The sequence below is a fragment of the Crinia signifera genome, chromosome 1, assembly GCF_055691185.1.
Source record: "Crinia signifera chromosome 1, ASM5569118v1, whole genome shotgun sequence".
Lineage (NCBI taxonomy): Eukaryota > Metazoa > Chordata > Amphibia > Anura > Myobatrachidae > Crinia > Crinia signifera.
This window is the reverse complement of record NC_139217.1, coordinates 117,727,144-117,745,217: the sequence shown is the minus strand read 5'-3', so window position 1 is coordinate 117,745,217 and position 18,074 is coordinate 117,727,144. Positions and strand designations below refer to the sequence as shown.

At 42.5% G+C, this 18,074-nt stretch overlaps 1 protein-coding gene and 1 long non-coding RNA gene across 3 annotated transcripts in view; both read left to right on the top strand.

Annotated features, from left to right (window-relative positions):
- Positions 1 to 18,074, top strand: part of PDGFC (platelet derived growth factor C) — a 617,067-nt gene that overhangs the window by 282,305 nt on the left and 316,688 nt on the right. The gene's annotated exons all lie outside the window — the stretch shown is intronic.
- Positions 1,418 to 17,897, top strand: LOC146026375 (uncharacterized). The gene is made up of 3 exons (XR_014454437.1): positions 1,418 to 1,514; positions 14,206 to 14,295; positions 17,831 to 17,897. It is a non-coding gene; the product is annotated as an uncharacterized LOC146026375 (long non-coding RNA).

Sequence of the window (18,074 nt, the reverse complement as noted above, 5' to 3'; positions counted from 1 at the left end):
ATTACTTGTAAAGACTCGCCATAACACTTAACAGATGATTTTTCTGTTTGAAATGTTGGGTCATGCAAAATGTTTAGCAAGTAATACACAGCTGATATTAAACTGTTTTGCATAATCTGTCCTGTGCATATAATCAATCTACTGTGTGAAGTCAAAGATATTTCAATTACCTTTGTTGATCACACGTAACATGTCTGCATTACTTTATTCCACAGGCCGCTAAGCTGCTGTGAACAGTCCAGGTAGAAAGGTCAGGTGACTATCTAGGGAAGAGAAAGATGTGAGGAACAGGCAATCTCATAAAGGTAAGACATGGACAACACTCAACTGGATTAGGTCAAGGGTCATTGCTAGTACAATGTCCCTTGATGCCAGGTTTTCACTTGTGAATGCTGTCACATTACCTTTAATAATGGCAAGGGTCCCCATTTGATAACTATTCTACAGTGTAGGTGATAGCTTAGGATCCCCTATTGAGACAATTGCCCACTCTGTAAAAAAGTGAATACATTTATTTATACAGGCCTAGTACCTGACTAACATGAGTAAACTATCAGGGCGTAAGGCACTCTGTGCTGCAGGCATAGTGCCCATCTAATGAGGGGTTCAACACACTGGTGGGCTAGGGGTAATGTTAAAAACTCTTGTGCCCCACTGGAGCCTTACCAGATCTGGACGACCTCGGCGGACACAGAAATAGACAACCTGCATTGGCCCTTGCCTGCAGGGATCAGCGTCGCTCCACTACTGGGCTTTGTCAACTTGACTCTTGATGACTGCCTCAATCATGAGTTCCTTGTCCTGGAAATCAAGGGATCCATAAAAGTGCTTCCTTGTTATCTCGACATTGACGTCCTTTTTCTTTATTATGTATAAAATACTGTCCCCTTTCCAGCGATGTCCTCTTGCTAGCTGCACCTGTTTTCCACTGGTATACTGTGTACTTTCCTCTGGAGATCTTCTCATGTCCCTCTCCATCAGCAAACGGCGCACGCAACGCTTTCGCCGATGAAGCCATAAAATATATAAACTACACACGCACGACTCTCGTTTTTGGCTGTAAAAATGCCCTGCCACCTAGAAGAGGTTCCACCCATCCAATGCCCACTGTACGTCTTCTTGGTGGTAGGGGTCACTTTCAAGTACATATATCTATTTACAAATCTATTTATTTCATGTAAAATAACACAAGCCTTTAATATCACTGTGATTACTTGTAAAGACTCGCCATAACACTTAACAGATGATTTTTCTGTTTGAAATGTTGGGTCATGCAAAATGTTTAGCAAGTAATACACATCTGATATTAAACTGTTTTGCATAATCTGTCCTGTGCATATAATCAATCTACTGTGTGAAGTCAAAGATATTTCAATTACCTTTGTTGATCACACGTAACATGTCTGCATTACTTTATTCCACAGGCCGCTAAGCTGCTGTGAACAGTCCAGGTAGAAAGGTCAGGTGACTATCTAGGGAAGAGAAAGATGTCAGGAACAGGCAATCTCATAAAGGTAAGACATGGACAACACTCAACTGGATTAGGTCAAGGGTCATTGCTAGTACAATGTCCCTTGATGCCGGTTTTCACTTGTGAATGCTGTCACATTACCTTTAATAATAGCAAGGGTCCCCATTTGATAACTATTCTACAGTGTAGGTGATAGCTTAGGATCCCCTATTGGGACAATTGCCCACTCTGTAAAAAAGTGAATACATTTATTTATACAGGCCTAGTACCCGACTAACATGTGTAAACTATCAGGGCTTAAGGCACTCTGTGCTGCAGGCATAGTGTCCATCTAATGAGGGGTTCAACACACTGGTGGGCTAGGGGTAATTTTAAAAACTCTTGTGCCCCACTGGAGCCTTACCAGATCTGGACGACCTCGGCGGACACAGAAATAGACAACCGGCATTGGCCCTTGCCTGCAGGGATCAGCGTCGCTCCACTGCTGGGCTTTGTCAACTTGACTCTTGATGACTGCCTCAATCATGAGTTCCTTGTCCTGGAAATCAAGGGATCCATGAAAGTGCTTCCTTGTTATCTCGACATTGACGTCCTTTTTTCTTCATTATGTATAAAATACTGTCCCCTTTCCAGCGATGTCCTCTTGCTAGCTGCACCTGTTTTCCACTGGTATACTGTGTACTTTCCTCTGGAGATCTTCTCATGTCCCTCTCCATCAGCAAACGGCGCACGCAACGCTTTCGCCGATGAAGCCATATAATATATAAACTACACACGCATGACTCTCGTTTTTGGCTGTAAAAATGCCCTGCCACCTAGAAGAGGTTCCACCCATCCAATGCCCACTGTACGTCTTCTTGGTGGTAGGGGTCACTTTCAAGTACATATATCTATTTACAAATCTATTTATTGCATGTAAAATAACACAAGCCTTTAATATCACTGTGATTACTTGTAAAGACTCGCCATAACACTTAACAGATGATTTTTCTGTTTGAAATGTTGGGTCATGCAAAATGTTTAGCAAGTAATACACAGCTGATATTAAACTGTTTTGCATAATCTGTCCTGTGCATATAATCAATCTACTGTGTGAAGTCAAAGATATTTCAATTACCTTTGTTGATCACACGTAACATGTCTGCATTACTTTATTCCACAGGCCGCTAAGCTGCTGTGAACAGTCCAGGTAGAAAGGTCAGGTGACTATCTAGGGAAGAGAAAGATGTGAGGAACAGGCAATCTCATAAAGGTAAGACATGGACAACACTCAACTGGATTAGGTCAAGGGTCATTGCTAGTACAATGTCCCTTGATGCCAGTTTTCACTTGTGAATGCTGTCACATTACCTTTAATAATGGCAAGGGTCCCCATTTGATAACTATTCTACAGTGTAGGTGATAGCTTAGGATCCCCTATTGAGACAATTGCCCACTCTGTAAAAAAGTGAATACATTTATTTATACAGGCCTAGTACCTGACTAACATGAGTAAACTATCAGGGCGTAAGGCACTCTGTGCTGCAGGCATAGTGCCCATCTAATGAGGGGTTCAACACACTGGTGGGCTAGGGGTAATGTTAAAAACTCTTGTGCCCCACTGGAGCCTTACCAGATCTGGACGACCTCGGCGGACACAGAAATAGACAACCTGCATTGGCCCTTGCCTGCAGGGATCAGCGTCGCTCCACTACTGGGCTTTGTCAACTTGACTCTTGATGACTGCCTCAATCATGAGTTCCTTGTCCTGGAAATCAAGGGTTCCATGAAAGTGCTTCCTTGTTATCTCGACATTGACGTCCTTTTTCTTTATTATGTATAAAATACTGTCCCCTTTCCAGCGATGTCCTCTTGCTAGCTGCACCTGTTTTCCACTGGTATACTGTGTACTTTCCTCTGGAGATCTTCTCATGTCCCTCTCCATCAGCAAACGGCGCACGCAACGCTTTCGCCGATGAAGCCATATAATATATAAACTACACACGCACGACTCTCGTTTTTGGCTGTAAAAATGCCCTGCCACCAAGAAGAGGTTCCACCCATCCAATGCCCACTGTACGTCTTCTTGGTGGTAGGGGTCACTTTCAAGTACATATATCTATTTACAAATCTATTTATTGCATGTAAAATAACACAAGCCTTTAATATCACTGTGATTACTTGTAAAGACTCGCCATAACACTTAACAGATGATTTTTCTGTTTGAAATGTTGGGTCATGCAAAATGTTTAGCAAGTAATACACAGCTGATATTAAACTGTTTTGCATAATCTGTCGTCCTGTGCATATAATCAATCTACTGTGTGAAGTCAAAGATATTTCAATTACCTTTGTTGATCACACGTAACATGTCTGCATTACTTTATTCCACAGGCCGCTAAGCTGCTGTGAACAGTCCAGGTAGAAAGGTCAGGTGACTATCTAGGGAAGAGAAAGATGTGAGGAACAGGCAATCTCATAAAGGTAAGACATGGACAACACTCAACTGGATTAGGTCAAGGGTCATTGCTAGTACAATGTCCCTTGATGCCGGTTTTCACTTGTGAATGCTGTCACATTACCTTTAATAATGGCAAGGGTCCCCATTTGATAACTATTCTACAGTGTAGGTGATAGCTTAGGATCCCCTATTGGGACAATTGCCCACTCTGTAAAAAAGTGAATACATTTATTTATACAGGACTAGTACCCGACTAACATGTGTAAACTATCAGGGCTTAAGGCACTCTGTGCTGCAGGCATAGTGCCCATCTAATGAGGGGTTCAACACACTGGTGGGCTAGGGGTAATGTTAAAAACTCTTGTGCCCCACTGGAGCCTTACCAGATCTGGACGACCTCGGTGGACACAGAAATAGACAACCGGCATTGGCCGTTGCCTGCAGGGATCAGCGTCGCTCCACTGCTGGGCTTTGTCAACTTGACTCTTGATGACTGCCTCAATCATGAGTTCCTTGTCCTGGAAATCAAGGGATCCATGAAAGTGCTTCCTTGTTATCTCGACATTGACGTCCTTTTTCTTCATTATGTATAAAATACTGTCCCCTTTCCAGCGATGTCCTCATGCTAGCTGCACCTGTTTTCCACTGGTATACTGTGTACTTTCCTCTGGAGATCTTCTCATGTCCCTCTCCATCAGCAAACGGTGCACGCAACGCTTTCGCCGATAAAGCCATATAATATATAAACTACACAGGCACGACTCTCGTTTTTGGCTGTAAAAATGCCCTGCCACCAAGAAGAGGTTCCACCCATCCAATGCCCACTGTACGTCTTCTTGGTGGTAGGGGTCACTTTCAAGTACATATATCTATTTACAAATCTATTTATTGCATGTAAAATAACACAAGCCTTTAATATCACTGTGATTACTTGTAAAGACTCGCCATAACACTTAACAGATGATTTTTCTGTTTGAAATGTTGGGTCATGCAAAATGTTTAGCAAGTAATACACAGCTGATATTAAACTGTTTTGCATAATCTGTCCTGTGCATATATTCAATCTACTGTGTGAAGTCAAAGATATTTCAATTACCTTTGTTGATCACACGTAACATGTCTGCATTACTTTATTCCACAGGCCGCTAAGCTGCTGTGAACAGTCCAGGTAGAAAGGTCAGGTGACTATCTAGGGAAGAGAAAGATGTGAGGAACAGGCAATCTCATAAAGGTAAGACATGGACAACACTCAACTGGATTAGGTCAAGGGTCATTGCTAGTACAATGTCCCTTGATGCCGGTTTTCACTTGTGAATGCTGTCACATTACCTTTAATAATGGCAAGGGTCCCCATTTGATAACTATTCTACAGTGTAGGTGATAGCTTAGGATCCCCTATTGGGACAATTGCCCACTCTGTAAAAAAGTGAATACATTTATTTATACAGGCCTAGTACCCGACTAACATGTGTAAACTATCAGGACTTAAGGCACTCTGTGCTGTAGGCATATTACCCATCTAATGAGGGGTTCAACACACTGGTGGGCTAGGGGTAATGTTAAAAACTCTTGTGCCCCACTGGAGCCTTACCAGATCTGGACGACCTCGGCGGACACAGAAATAGACAACCTGCATTGGCCCTTGCCTGCAGGGATCAGCGTCGCTCCACTGCTGGGCTTTGTCAACTTGACTCTTGATGACTGCCTCAATCATGAGTTCCTTGTCCTGGAAATCAAGGGATCCATGAAAGTGCTTCCTTGTTATCTCGACATTGACGTCCTTTTTCTTTATTATGTATAAAATACTGTCCCCTTTCCAGCGATGTCCTCTTGCTAGCTGCACCTGTTTTCCACTGGTATACTGTGTACTTTCCTCTGGAGATCTTCTCATGTACCTCTCCATCAGCAAACGGCGCACGCAACGCTTTCGCCGATGAAGCCATATAATATATAAACTACACACGCATGACTCTCGTATTTGGCTGTAAAAATGCCCTGCCACCAAGAAGAGGTTCCACCCATCCAATTCCCACTGTACGTCTTCTTGGTGGTAGGGGTCACTTTCAAGTACATATATCTATTTACAAATCTATTTATTGCATGTAAAATAACACAAGCCTTTAATATCACTGTGATTACTTGTAAAGACTCACCAATGACATTTAACAGATGTTTTTTCTGTTTGAAATGTTGGGTCATGCTAAATGTTTAGCAAGTAATACACAGCTGATATTAAACTGTTTTGCATAATCTGTCCTGTGCATATATTCAATCTACTGTGTGAAGTCAAAGATATTTCAATTACCTTTGTTGATCACACGTAACATGTCTGCATTACTTTATTCCACAGGCCGCTAAGCTGCTGTGAACAGTCCAGGTAGAAAGGTCAGGTGACTATCTAGGGAAGAGAAAGATGTGAGGAACAGGCAATCTCATAAAGGTAAGACATGGACAACACTCAACTGGATTAGGTCAAGGGTCATTGCTAGTACAATGTCCCTTGATGCCGGTTTTCACTTGTGAATGCTGTCACATTACCTTTAATAATGGCAAGGGTCCCCATTTGATAACTATTCTACAGTGTAGGTGATAGCTTAGGATCCCCTATTGGGACAATTGCCCACTCTGTAAAAAAGTGAATACATTTATTTAAACAGGCCTAGTACCTGACTAACATAAGTAAACTATCAGGGCTTAAGGCACTCTGTGCTGCAGGCATAGTGCCCATCTAATGAGGGGTTCAACACACTGGTGGGCTAGGGGTAATGTTAAAAACTCTTGTGCCCCACTGGAGCCTTACCAGATCTGGACGACCTCGGCGGACACAGAAATAGACAACCTGCATTGGCCCTTGCCTGCAGGGATCAGCGTCGCTCCACTGCTGGGCTTTGTCAACTTGACTCTTGATGACTGCCTCAATCATGAGTTCCTTGTCCTGGAAATCAAGGGATCCATGAAAGTGCTTCCTTGTTATCTCGACATTGACGTCCTTTTTCTTTATTATGTATAAAATACTGTCCCCTTTCCAGCGATGTCCTCTTGCTAGCTGCACCTGTTTTCCACTGGTATACTGTGTACTTTCCTCTGGAGATCTTCTCATGTCCCTCTCCATCAGCAAACGGCGCACGCAACGCTTTCGCCGATGAAGCCATATAATATATAAACTACACACGCACGACTCTCGTTTTTGGCTGTAAAAATGCCCTGCCACCAAGAAGAGGTTCCACCCATCCAATGCCCACTGTATGTCTTCTTAGTGGTAGGGGTCACTTTCAAGTACATATATCTATTTACAAATCTATTTATTGCATGTAAAATAACACAAGCCTTTAATATCACTGTGATTACTTGTAAAGACTCGCCATAACACTTAACAGATGATTTTTCTGTTTGAAATGTTGGGTCATGCAAAATGTTTAGCAAGTAATACACAGCTGATATTAAACTGTTTTGCATAATCTGTCCTGTGCATATATTCAATCTACTGTGTGAAGTCAAAGATATTTCAATTACCTTTGTTGATCACACGTAACATGTCTGCATTACTTTATTCCACAGGCCGCTAAGCTGCTGTGAACAGTCCAGGTAGAAAGGTCAGGTGACTATCTAGGGAAGAGAAAGATGTGAGGAACAGGCAATCTCATAAAGGTAAGACATGGACAACACTCAACTGGATTAGGTCAAGGGTCATTGCTAGTACAATGTCCCTTGATGCCGGTTTTCACTTGTGAATGCTGTCACATTACCTTTAATAATGGCAAGGGTCCCCATTTGATAACTATTCTACAGTGTAGGTGATAGCTTAGGATCCCCTATTGGGACAATTGCCCACTCTGTAAAAAAGTGAATACATTTATTTAAACAGGCCTAGTACCTGACTAACATAAGTAAACTATCAGGGCTTAAGGCACTCTGTGCTGCAGGCATAGTGCCCATCTAATGAGGGGTTCAACACACTGGTGGGCTAGGGGTAATGTTAAAAACTCTTGTGCCCCACTGGAGCCTTACCAGATCTGGACGACCTCGGCGGACACAGAAATAGACAACCTGCATTGGCCCTTTCCTGCAGGGATCAGCGTCGCTCCACTGCTGGGCTTTGTCAACTTGACTCTTGATGACTGCCTCAATCATGAGTTCCTTGTCCTGGAAATCAAGGGATCCATGAAAGTGCTTCCTTGTTATCTCGACATTGACGTCCTTTTTCTTTATTATGTATAAAATACTGTCCCCTTTCCAGCGATGTCCTCTTGCTAGCTGCACCTGTTTTCCACTGGTATACTGTGTACTTTCCTCTGGAGATCTTCTCATGTCCCTCTCCATCAGCAAACGGCGCACGCAACGCTTTCGCCGATGAAGCCATATAATATATAAACTACACACGCACGACTCTCGTTTTTGGCTGTAAAAATGCCCTGCCACCAAGAAGAGGTTCCACCCATCCAATGCCCACTGTATGTCTTCTTAGTGGTAGGGGTCACTTTCAAGTACATATATCTATTTACAAATCTATTTATTGCATGTAAAATAACACAAGCCTTTAATATCACCGTGATTACTTGTAAAGACTCGCCATAACACTTAACAGATGATTTTTCTGTTTGAAATGTTGGGTCATGCAAAATGTTTAGCAAGTAATACATAGCTGATATTAAACTGTTTTGCATAATCTGTCCTGTGCATATATTCAATCTATTGTGTGAAGTCAAAGATATTTCAATTACCTTTGTTGATCACACGTAACATGTCTGCATTACTTTATTCCACAGGCCGCTAAGCTGCTGTGAACAGTCCAGGTAGAAAGGTCAGGTGACTATCTAGGGAAGAGAATGATGTCAGGAACAGGCAATCTCATAAAGGTAAGACATGGACAACACTCAACTGGATTAGGTCATGGGTCATTGCTAGTACAATGTCCCTTGATGCCGGTTTTCACTTGTGAATGCTGTCACATTACCTTTAATAATGGCAAGGGTCCCCATTTGATAACTATTCTACAGTGTAGGTGATAGCTTAGGATCCCCTATTGGGACAATTGCCCACTCTGTAAAAAAGTGAATACATTTATTTATACAGGCCTAGTACCTGACTAACATAAGTAAACTATCAGGGCTTAAGGCACTCTGTGCTGCAGGCATAGTGCCCATCTAATGAGGGGTTCAACACACTTTTGGACTAGGGGTAATGTTAAAAACTCTTCTGCCCCACTGGAGCCTTACCAGATCTGGACGACCTCGGCGGACACAGAAATAGACAACCGGCATTGGCCCTTGCCTGCAGGGATCAGCGTCGCTCCACTGCTCGGCTTTGTCAACTTGACTCTTGATGACTGCCTCAATCATGAGTTCCTTGTCCTGGAAATCAAGGGATCCATGAAAGTGCTTCCTTCTTATCTCGACATTGACGTCCTTTTTCTTCATTATGTATAAAATACTGTCCCCTTTCCAGCGATGTCCTCTTGCTAGCTGCACCTGTTTTCCACTGGTATACTGTGTACTTTCCTCTGGAGATCTTCTCATGTCCCTCTCCATCAGCAAACGGTGCACGCAACGCTTTCGCCGATGAAGCCATATAATATATAAACTACACACGCACGACTCTCGTTTTTGGCTGTAAAAATGCCCTGCCACCAAGAAGAGGTTCCACCCATCCAATGCCCACTGTACGTCTTCTTGGTGGTAGGGGTCACTTTCAAGTACATATATCTATTTACAAATCTATTTATTGCATGTAAAATAACACAAGCCTTTAATATCACTGTGATTACTTGTAAAGACTCGCCATAACACTTAACAGATGATTTTTCTGTTTGAAATGTTGGGTCATGCAAAATGTTTAGCAAGTAATACACAGCTGATATTAAACTGTTTTGCATAATCTGTCCTGTGCATATAATTAATCTACTGTGTGAAGTCAAAGATATTTCAATTACCTTTGTTGATCACACGTAACATGTCTGCATTACTTTATTCCACAGGCCGCTAAGCTGCTGTGAACAGTCCAGGTAGAAAGGTCAGGTGACTATCTAGGGAAGAGAAAGATGTGAGGAACAGGCAATCTCATAAAGGTAAGACATGGACAACACTCAACTGGATTAGGTCAAGGGTCATTGCTAGTACAATGTCCCTTGATGCCGGTTTTCACTTGTGAATGCTGTCACATTACCTTTAATAATGGCAAGGGTCCCCATTTGATAACTATTCTACAGTGTAGGTGATAGCTTAGGATCCCCTATTGGGGCAATTGCCCACTCTGTAAAAAAGTGAATACATTTATTTATACAGGCCTAGTACCCGACTAACATGTGTAAATTATCAGGGCTTAAGGCACTCTGTGCTGCAGGCATAGTGCCCATCTAATGAGGGGTTCAACACACTTTTGGACTAGGGGTAATGTTAAAAACTCTTCTGCCCCACTGGAGCCTTACCAGATCTGGACGACCTCGGCGGACACAGAAATAGACAACCGGCATTGGCCCTTGCCTGCAGGGATCAGCGTCGCTCCACTGCTGGGCTTTGTCAACTTGACTCTTGATGACTGCCTCAATCATGAGTTCCTTGTCCTGGAAATCAAGGGATCCATGAAAGTGCTTCCTTCTTATCTCGACATTGACGTCCTTTTTCTTCATTATGTATAAAATACTGTCCCCTTTCCAGCGATGTCCTCTTGCTAGCTGCACCTGTTTTCCACTGGTATACTGTGTACTTTCCTCTGGAGATCTTCTCATGTTCCTCTCCATCAGCAAATGGTGCATGCAACGCTTTCGCCGATGAAGCCATATAATATATAAACTACACACGCACGACTCTCGTTTTTGGCTGTAAAAATGCCCTGCCACCAAGAAGAGGTTCCACCCATCCAATGCCCACTGTACGTCTTCTTGGTGGTAGGGGTCACTTTCAAGTACATATATCTATTTACAAATCTATTTATTGCATGTAAAATAACACAAGCCTTTAATATCACTGTGATTACTTGTAAAGATTTGCCATAACACTTAACAGATGATTTTTCTGTTTGAAATGTTGGGTCATGCAAAATGTTTAGCAAGTAATACACAGCTGATATTAAACTGTTTTGCATAATCTGTCGTCCTGTGCATATAATCAATCTACTGTGTGAAGTCAAAGATATTTCAATTACCTTTGTTGATCACACGTAACATGTCTGCATTACTTTATTCCACAGGCCGCTAAGCTGCTGTGAACAGTCCAGGTAGACTCTTGATGACTGCCTCAATCATGAGTTCCTTGTCCTGGAAATCAAGGGATCCATGAAAGTGCTTCCTTGTTATCTCGACATTGACGTCCTTTTTCTTCATTATGTATAAAATACTGTCCCCTTTCCAGCGATGTCCTCTTGCTAGCTGCACCTGTTTTCCACTGGTATACTGTGTACTTTCCTCTGGAGATCTTCTCATGTCCCTCTCCATCAGCAAACGGTGCACGCAACGCTTTCGCCGATTAAGCCATATAATATATAAACTACACACGCACGACTCTCGTTTTTGGCTGTAAAAATGCCCTGCCACCAAGAAGAGGTTCCACCCATCCAATGCCCACTGTACATCTTCTTGGTGGTAGGGGTCACTTTCAAGTACATATATCTATTTACAAATCTATTTATTGCATGTTAAATAACACAAGCCTTTAATATCACTGTGATTACTTGTAAAGACTCGCCATAACACTTAACAGATGATTTTTCTGTTTGAAATGTTGGGTCATGCAAAATGTTCAGCAAGTAATACACAGCTGATATTAAACTGTTTTGCATAATCTGTCCTGTGCATATAATCAATCTACTGTGTGAAGTCAAAGATATTTCAATTACCTTTGTTGATCACACGTAACATGTCTGCATTACTTTATTCCACAGGCCGCTAAGCTGCTGTGAACAGTCCAGGTAGAAAGGTCAGGTGACTATCTAGGGAAGAGAAAGATGTGAGGAACAGGCAATCTCATAAAGGTAAGACATGGACAACACTCAACTGGATTAGGTCAAGGGTCATTGCTAGTACAATGTCCCTTGATGCCGGTTTTCACTTGTGAATGCTGTCACATTACCTTTAATAATGGCAAGGGTCCCCATTTGATAACTATTCTACAGTGTAGGTGATAGCTTAGGATCCCCTATTGAGACAATTGCCCACTCTGTAAAAAAATGAATACATTTATTTATACAGGCCTAGTACCCGACTAACATGAGTAAACTATCAGGGCGTAAGGAACTCTGTGCTGCAGGCATAGTGCCCATCTAATGAGGGGTTCAACACACTGGTGAGCTAGGAGTAATGTTAAAAACTCTTGTGCCCCACTGGAGCCTTACCAGATCTGGACGACCTCGGCTGACACAGAAATAGACAACCGGCATTGGCCCTTGCCTGCAGGGATCAGCGTTGCTCCACTGCTGGGCTTTGTCAACTTGACTCTTGATGACTGCCTCAATCATGAGTTCCTTGTCCTGGAAATCAAGGGATCCATGAAAGTGCTTCCTTGTTATCTCGACATTGACGTCCTTTTTCTTCATTATGTATAAAATACTGTCCCCTTTCCAGCGATGTCCTCTTGCTAGCTGCACCTGTTTTCCACTGGTATACTGTGTACTTTCCTCTGGAGATCTTCTCATGTCCCTCTCCATCAGCAAACGGTGCACGCAACGCTTTCGCCGATTAAGCCATATAATATATAAACTACACACGCAGGACTCTCGTTTTTGGCTGTAAAAATGCCCTGCCACCAAGAAGAGGTTCCACCCATCCAATGCCCACTGTACGTCTTCTTGGTGGTAGGGGTCACTTTCAAGTACATATAATCTATTTACAAATCTATTTATTGCATGTAAAATAACACAAGCCTTTAATATCACTGTGATTACTTGTAAAGACTCGCTATAACACTTAACAGATGATTTTTCTGTTTGAAATGTTGGGTCATGCAAAATGTTTAGCAAGTAATACACAGCTGATATTAAACTGTTTTGCATAATCTGTCCTGTGCATATAATCAATCTACTGTGTGAAGTCAAAGATATTTCAATTACCTTTGTTGATCACACGTAACATGTCTGCATTACTTTATTCCACAGGCCGCTAAGCTGCTGTGAACAGTCCAGGTAGAAAGGTCAGGTGACTATCTAGGGAAGAGAAAGATGTGAGGAACAGGCAATCTCATAAAGGTAAGACATGGACAACACTCAACTGGATTAGGTCAAGGGTCATTGCTAGTACAATGTCCCTTGATGCCAGGTTTTCACTTGTGAATGCTGTCACATTACCTTTAATAATGGCAAGGGTCCCCATTTGATAACTATTCTACAGTGTAGGTGATAGCTTAGGATCCCCTATTGAGACAATTGCCCACTCTGTAAAAAAGTGAATACATTTATTTATACAGGCCTAGTACCTGACTAACATGAGTAAACTATCAGGGCGTAAGGCACTCTGTGCTGCAGGCATAGTGCCCATCTAATGAGGGGTTCAACACACTGGTGGGCTAGGGGTAATTTTAAAAACTCTTGTGCCCCACTGGAGCCTTACCAGATCTGGACGACCTCGGCGGACACAGAAATAGACAACCGGCATTGGCCCTTGCCTGCAGGGATCAGCGTCGCTCCACTGCTGGGCTTTGTCAACTTGACTCTTGATGACTGCCTCAATCATGAGTTCCTTGTCCTGGAAATCAAGGGATCCATGAAAGTGCTTCCTTGTTATCTCGACATTGACGTCCTTTTTTCTTCATTATGTATAAAATACTGTCCCCTTTCCAGCGATGTCCTCTTGCTAGCTGCACCTGTTTTCCACTGGTATACTGTGTACTTTCCTCTGGAGATCTTCTCATGTCCCTCTCCATCAGCAAACGGCGCACGCAACGCTTTCGCCGATGAAGCCATATAATATATAAACTACACACGCACGACTCTCGTTTTTGGCTGTAAAAATGCCCTGCCACCAAGAAGAGGTTCCACCCATCCAATGCCCACTGTATGTCTTCTTAGTGGTAGGGGTCACTTTCAAGTACATATATCTATTTACAAATCTATTTATTGCATGTAAAATAACACAAGCCTTTAATATCACTGTGATTACTTGTAAAGACTCGCCATAACACTTAACAGATGATTTTTCTGTTTGAAATGTTGGGTCATGCAAAATGTTTAGCAAGTAATACATAGCTGATATTAAACTGTTTTGCATAATCTGTCCTGTGCATATAATCAATCTACTGTGTGAAGTCAAAGATATTTCAATTACCTTTGTTGATCACACGTAACATGTCTGCATTACTTTATTCCAAAGGCCGCTAAGCTGCTGTGAACAGTCCAGGTAGAAAGGTCAGGTGACTATCTAGGGAAGAGAATGATGTCAGGAACAGGCAATCTCATAAAGGTAAGACATGGACAACACTCAACTGGATTAGGTCATGGGTCATTGCTAGTACAATGTCCCTTGATGCCGGTTTTCACTTGTGAATGCTGTCACATTACCTTTAATAATGGCAAGGGTCCCCATTTGATAACTATTCTACAGTGTAGGTGATAGCTTAGGATCCCCTATTGGGACAATTGCCCACTCTGTAAAAAAGTGAATACATTTATTTATACAGGCCTAGTACCTGACTAACATAAGTAAACTATCAGGGCTTAAGGCACTCTGTGCTGCAGGCATAGTGCCCATCTAATGAGGGGTTCAACACACTTTTGGACTAGGGGTAATGTTAAAAACTCTTGTGCCCCACTGGAGCCTTACCAGATCTGGACGACCTCGGCGGACACAGAAATAGACAACCGGCATTGGCCCTTGCCTGCAGGGATCAGCGTCGCTCCACTGCTGGGCTTTGTCAACTTGACTCTTGATGACTGCCTCAATCATGAGTTCCTTGTCCTGGAAATCAAGGGATCCATGAAAGTGCTTCCTTGTTATCTCGACATTGACGTCCTTTTTTCTTCATTATGTATAAAATACTGTCCCCTTTCCAGCGATGTCCTCTTGCTAGCTGCACCTGTTTTCCACTGGTATACTGTGTACTTTCCTCTGGAGATCTTCTCATGTCCCTCTCCATCAGCAAACGGTGCACGCAACGCTTTCGCCGATGAAGCCATATAATATATAAACTACACACGCACGACTCTCGTTTTTGGCTGTAAAAATGCCCTGCCACCAAGAAGAGGTTCCACCCATCCAATGCCCACTGTACGTCTTCTTGGTGGTAGGGGTCACTTTCAAGTACATATATCTATTTACAAATCTATTTATTGCATGTAAAATAACACAAGCCTTTAATATCACTGTGATTACTTGTAAAGACTCGCCATAACACTTAACAGATGATTTTTCTGTTTGAAATGTTGGGTCATGCAAAATGTTTAGCAAGTAATACACAGCTGATATTAAACTGTTTTGCATAATCTGTCCTGTGCATATAATTAATCTACTGTGTGAAGTCAAAGATATTTCAATTACCTTTGTTGATCACACGTAACATGTCTGCATTACTTTATTCCACAGGCCGCTAAGCTGCTGTGAACAGTCCAGGTAGAAAGGTCAGGTGACTATCTAGGGAAGAGAAAGATGTGAGGAACAGGCAATCTCATAAAGGTAAGACATGGACAACACTCAACTGGATTAGGTCAAGGGTCATTGCTAGTACAATGTCCCTTGATGCCGGTTTTCACTTGTGAATGCTGTCACATTACCTTTAATAATGGCAAGGGTCCCCATTTGATAACTATTCTACAGTGTAGGTGATAGCTTAGGATCCCCTATTGGGACAATTGCCCACTCTGTAAAAAAGTGAATACATTTATTTATACAGGCCTAGTACCCGACTAACATGTGTAAACTATCAGGGCTTAAGGCACTCTGTGCTGCAGGCATAGTGCCCATCTAATGAGGGGTTCAACACACTTTTGGACTAGGGGTAATGTTAAAAACTCTTCTGCCCCACTGGAGCCTTACCAGATCTGGACGACCTCGGCGGACACAGAAATAGACAACCGGCATTGGCCCTTGCCTGCAGGGATCAGCGTCGCTCCACTGCTCGGCTTTGTCAACTTGACTCTTGATGACTGCCTCAATCATGAGTTCCTTGTCCTGGAAATCAAGGGATCCATGAAAGTGCTTCCTTCTTATCTCGACATTGACGTCCTTTTTCTTCATTATGTATAAAATACTGTCCCCTTTCCAGCGATGTCCTCTTGCTAGCTGCACCTGTTTTCCACTGGTATACTGTGTACTTTCCTCTGGAGATCTTCTCATGTCCCTCTCCATCAGCAAACGGTGCACGCAACGCTTTCGCCGATTAAGCCATATAATATATAAACTACACACGCACGACTCTCGTTTTTGGCTGTAAAATGCCCTGCCACCAAGAAGAGGTTCCACCCATCCAATGCCCACTGTACATCTTCTTGGTGGTAGGGGTCACTTTCAAGTACATATATCTATTTACAAATCTATTTATTGCATGTTAAATAACACAAGCCTTTAATATCACTGTGATTACTTGTAAAGACTCGCCATAACACTTAACAGATGATTTTTCTGTTTGAAATGTTGGGTCATGCAAAATGTTCAGCAAGTAATACACAGCTGATATTAAACTGTTTTGCATAATCTGTCCTGTGCATATAATCAATCTACTGTGTGAAGTCAAAGATATTTCAATTACCTTTGTTGATCACACGTAACATGTCTGCATTACTTTATTCCACAGGCCGCTAAGCTGCTGTGAACAGTCCAGGTAGAAAGGTCAGGTGACTATCTAGGGAAGAGAAAGATGTGAGGAACAGGCAATCTCATAAAGGTAAGACATGGACAACACTCAACTGGATTAGGTCAAGGGTCATTGCTAGTACAATGTCCCTTGATGCCGGTTTTCACTTGTGAATGCTGTCACATTACCTTTAATAATGGCAAGGGTCCCCATTTGATAACTATTCTACAGTGTAGGTGATAGCTTAGGATCCCCTATTGAGACAATTGCCCACTCTGTAAAAAAATGAATACATTTATTTATACAGGCCTAGTACCCGACTAACATGAGTAAACTATCAGGGCGTAAGGAACTCTGTGCTGCAGGCATAGTGCCCATCTAATGAGGGGTTCAACACACTGGTGAGCTAGGAGTAATGTTAAAAACTCTTGTGCCCCACTGGAGCCTTACCAGATCTGGACGACCTCGGCTGACACAGAAATAGACAACCGGCATTGGCCCTTGCCTGCAGGGATCAGCGTCGCTCCACTGCTGGGCTTTGTCAACTTGACTCTTGATGACTGCCTCAATCATGAGTTCCTTGTCCTGGAAATCAAGGGATCCATGAAAGTGCTTCCTTGTTATCTCGACATTGACGTCCTTTTTCTTCATTATGTATAAAATACTGTCCCCTTTCCAGCGATGTCCTCTTGCTAGCTGCACCTGTTTTCCACTGGTATACTGTGTACTTTCCTCTGGAGATCTTCTCATGTCCCTCTCCATCAGCAAACGGCGCACGCAACGCTTTCGCCGATGAAGCCATATAATATATAAACTACACACGCAGGACTCTCGTTTTTGGCTGTAAAAATGCCCTGCCACCAAGAAGAGGTTCCACCCATCCAATGCCCACTGTACGTCTTCTTGGTGGTAGGGGTCACTTTCAAGTACATATAATCTATTTACAAATCTATTTATTGCATGTAAAATAACACAAGCCTTTAATATCACTGTGATTACTTGTAAAGACTCGCTATAACACTTAACAGATAATTTTTCTGTTTGAAATGTTGGGTCATGCAAAATGTTTAGCAAGTAATACACAGCTGATATTAAACTGTTTTGCATAATCTGTCCTGTGCATATAATCAATCTACTGTGTGAAGTCAAAGATATTTCAATTACCTTTGTTGATCACACGTAACATGTCTGCATTACTTTATTCCACAGGCAGCTAAGCTGCTGTGAACAGTCCAGGTAGAAAGGTCAGGTGACTATCTAGGGAAGAGAAAGATGTGAGGAACAGGCAATCTCATAAAGGTAAGACATGGACAACACTCAACTGGATTAGGTCAAGGGTCATTGCTAGTACAATGTCCCTTGATGCCAGGTTTTCACTTGTGAATGCTGTCACATTACCTTTAATAATGGCAAGGGTCCCCATTTGATAACTATTCTACAGTGTAGGTGATAG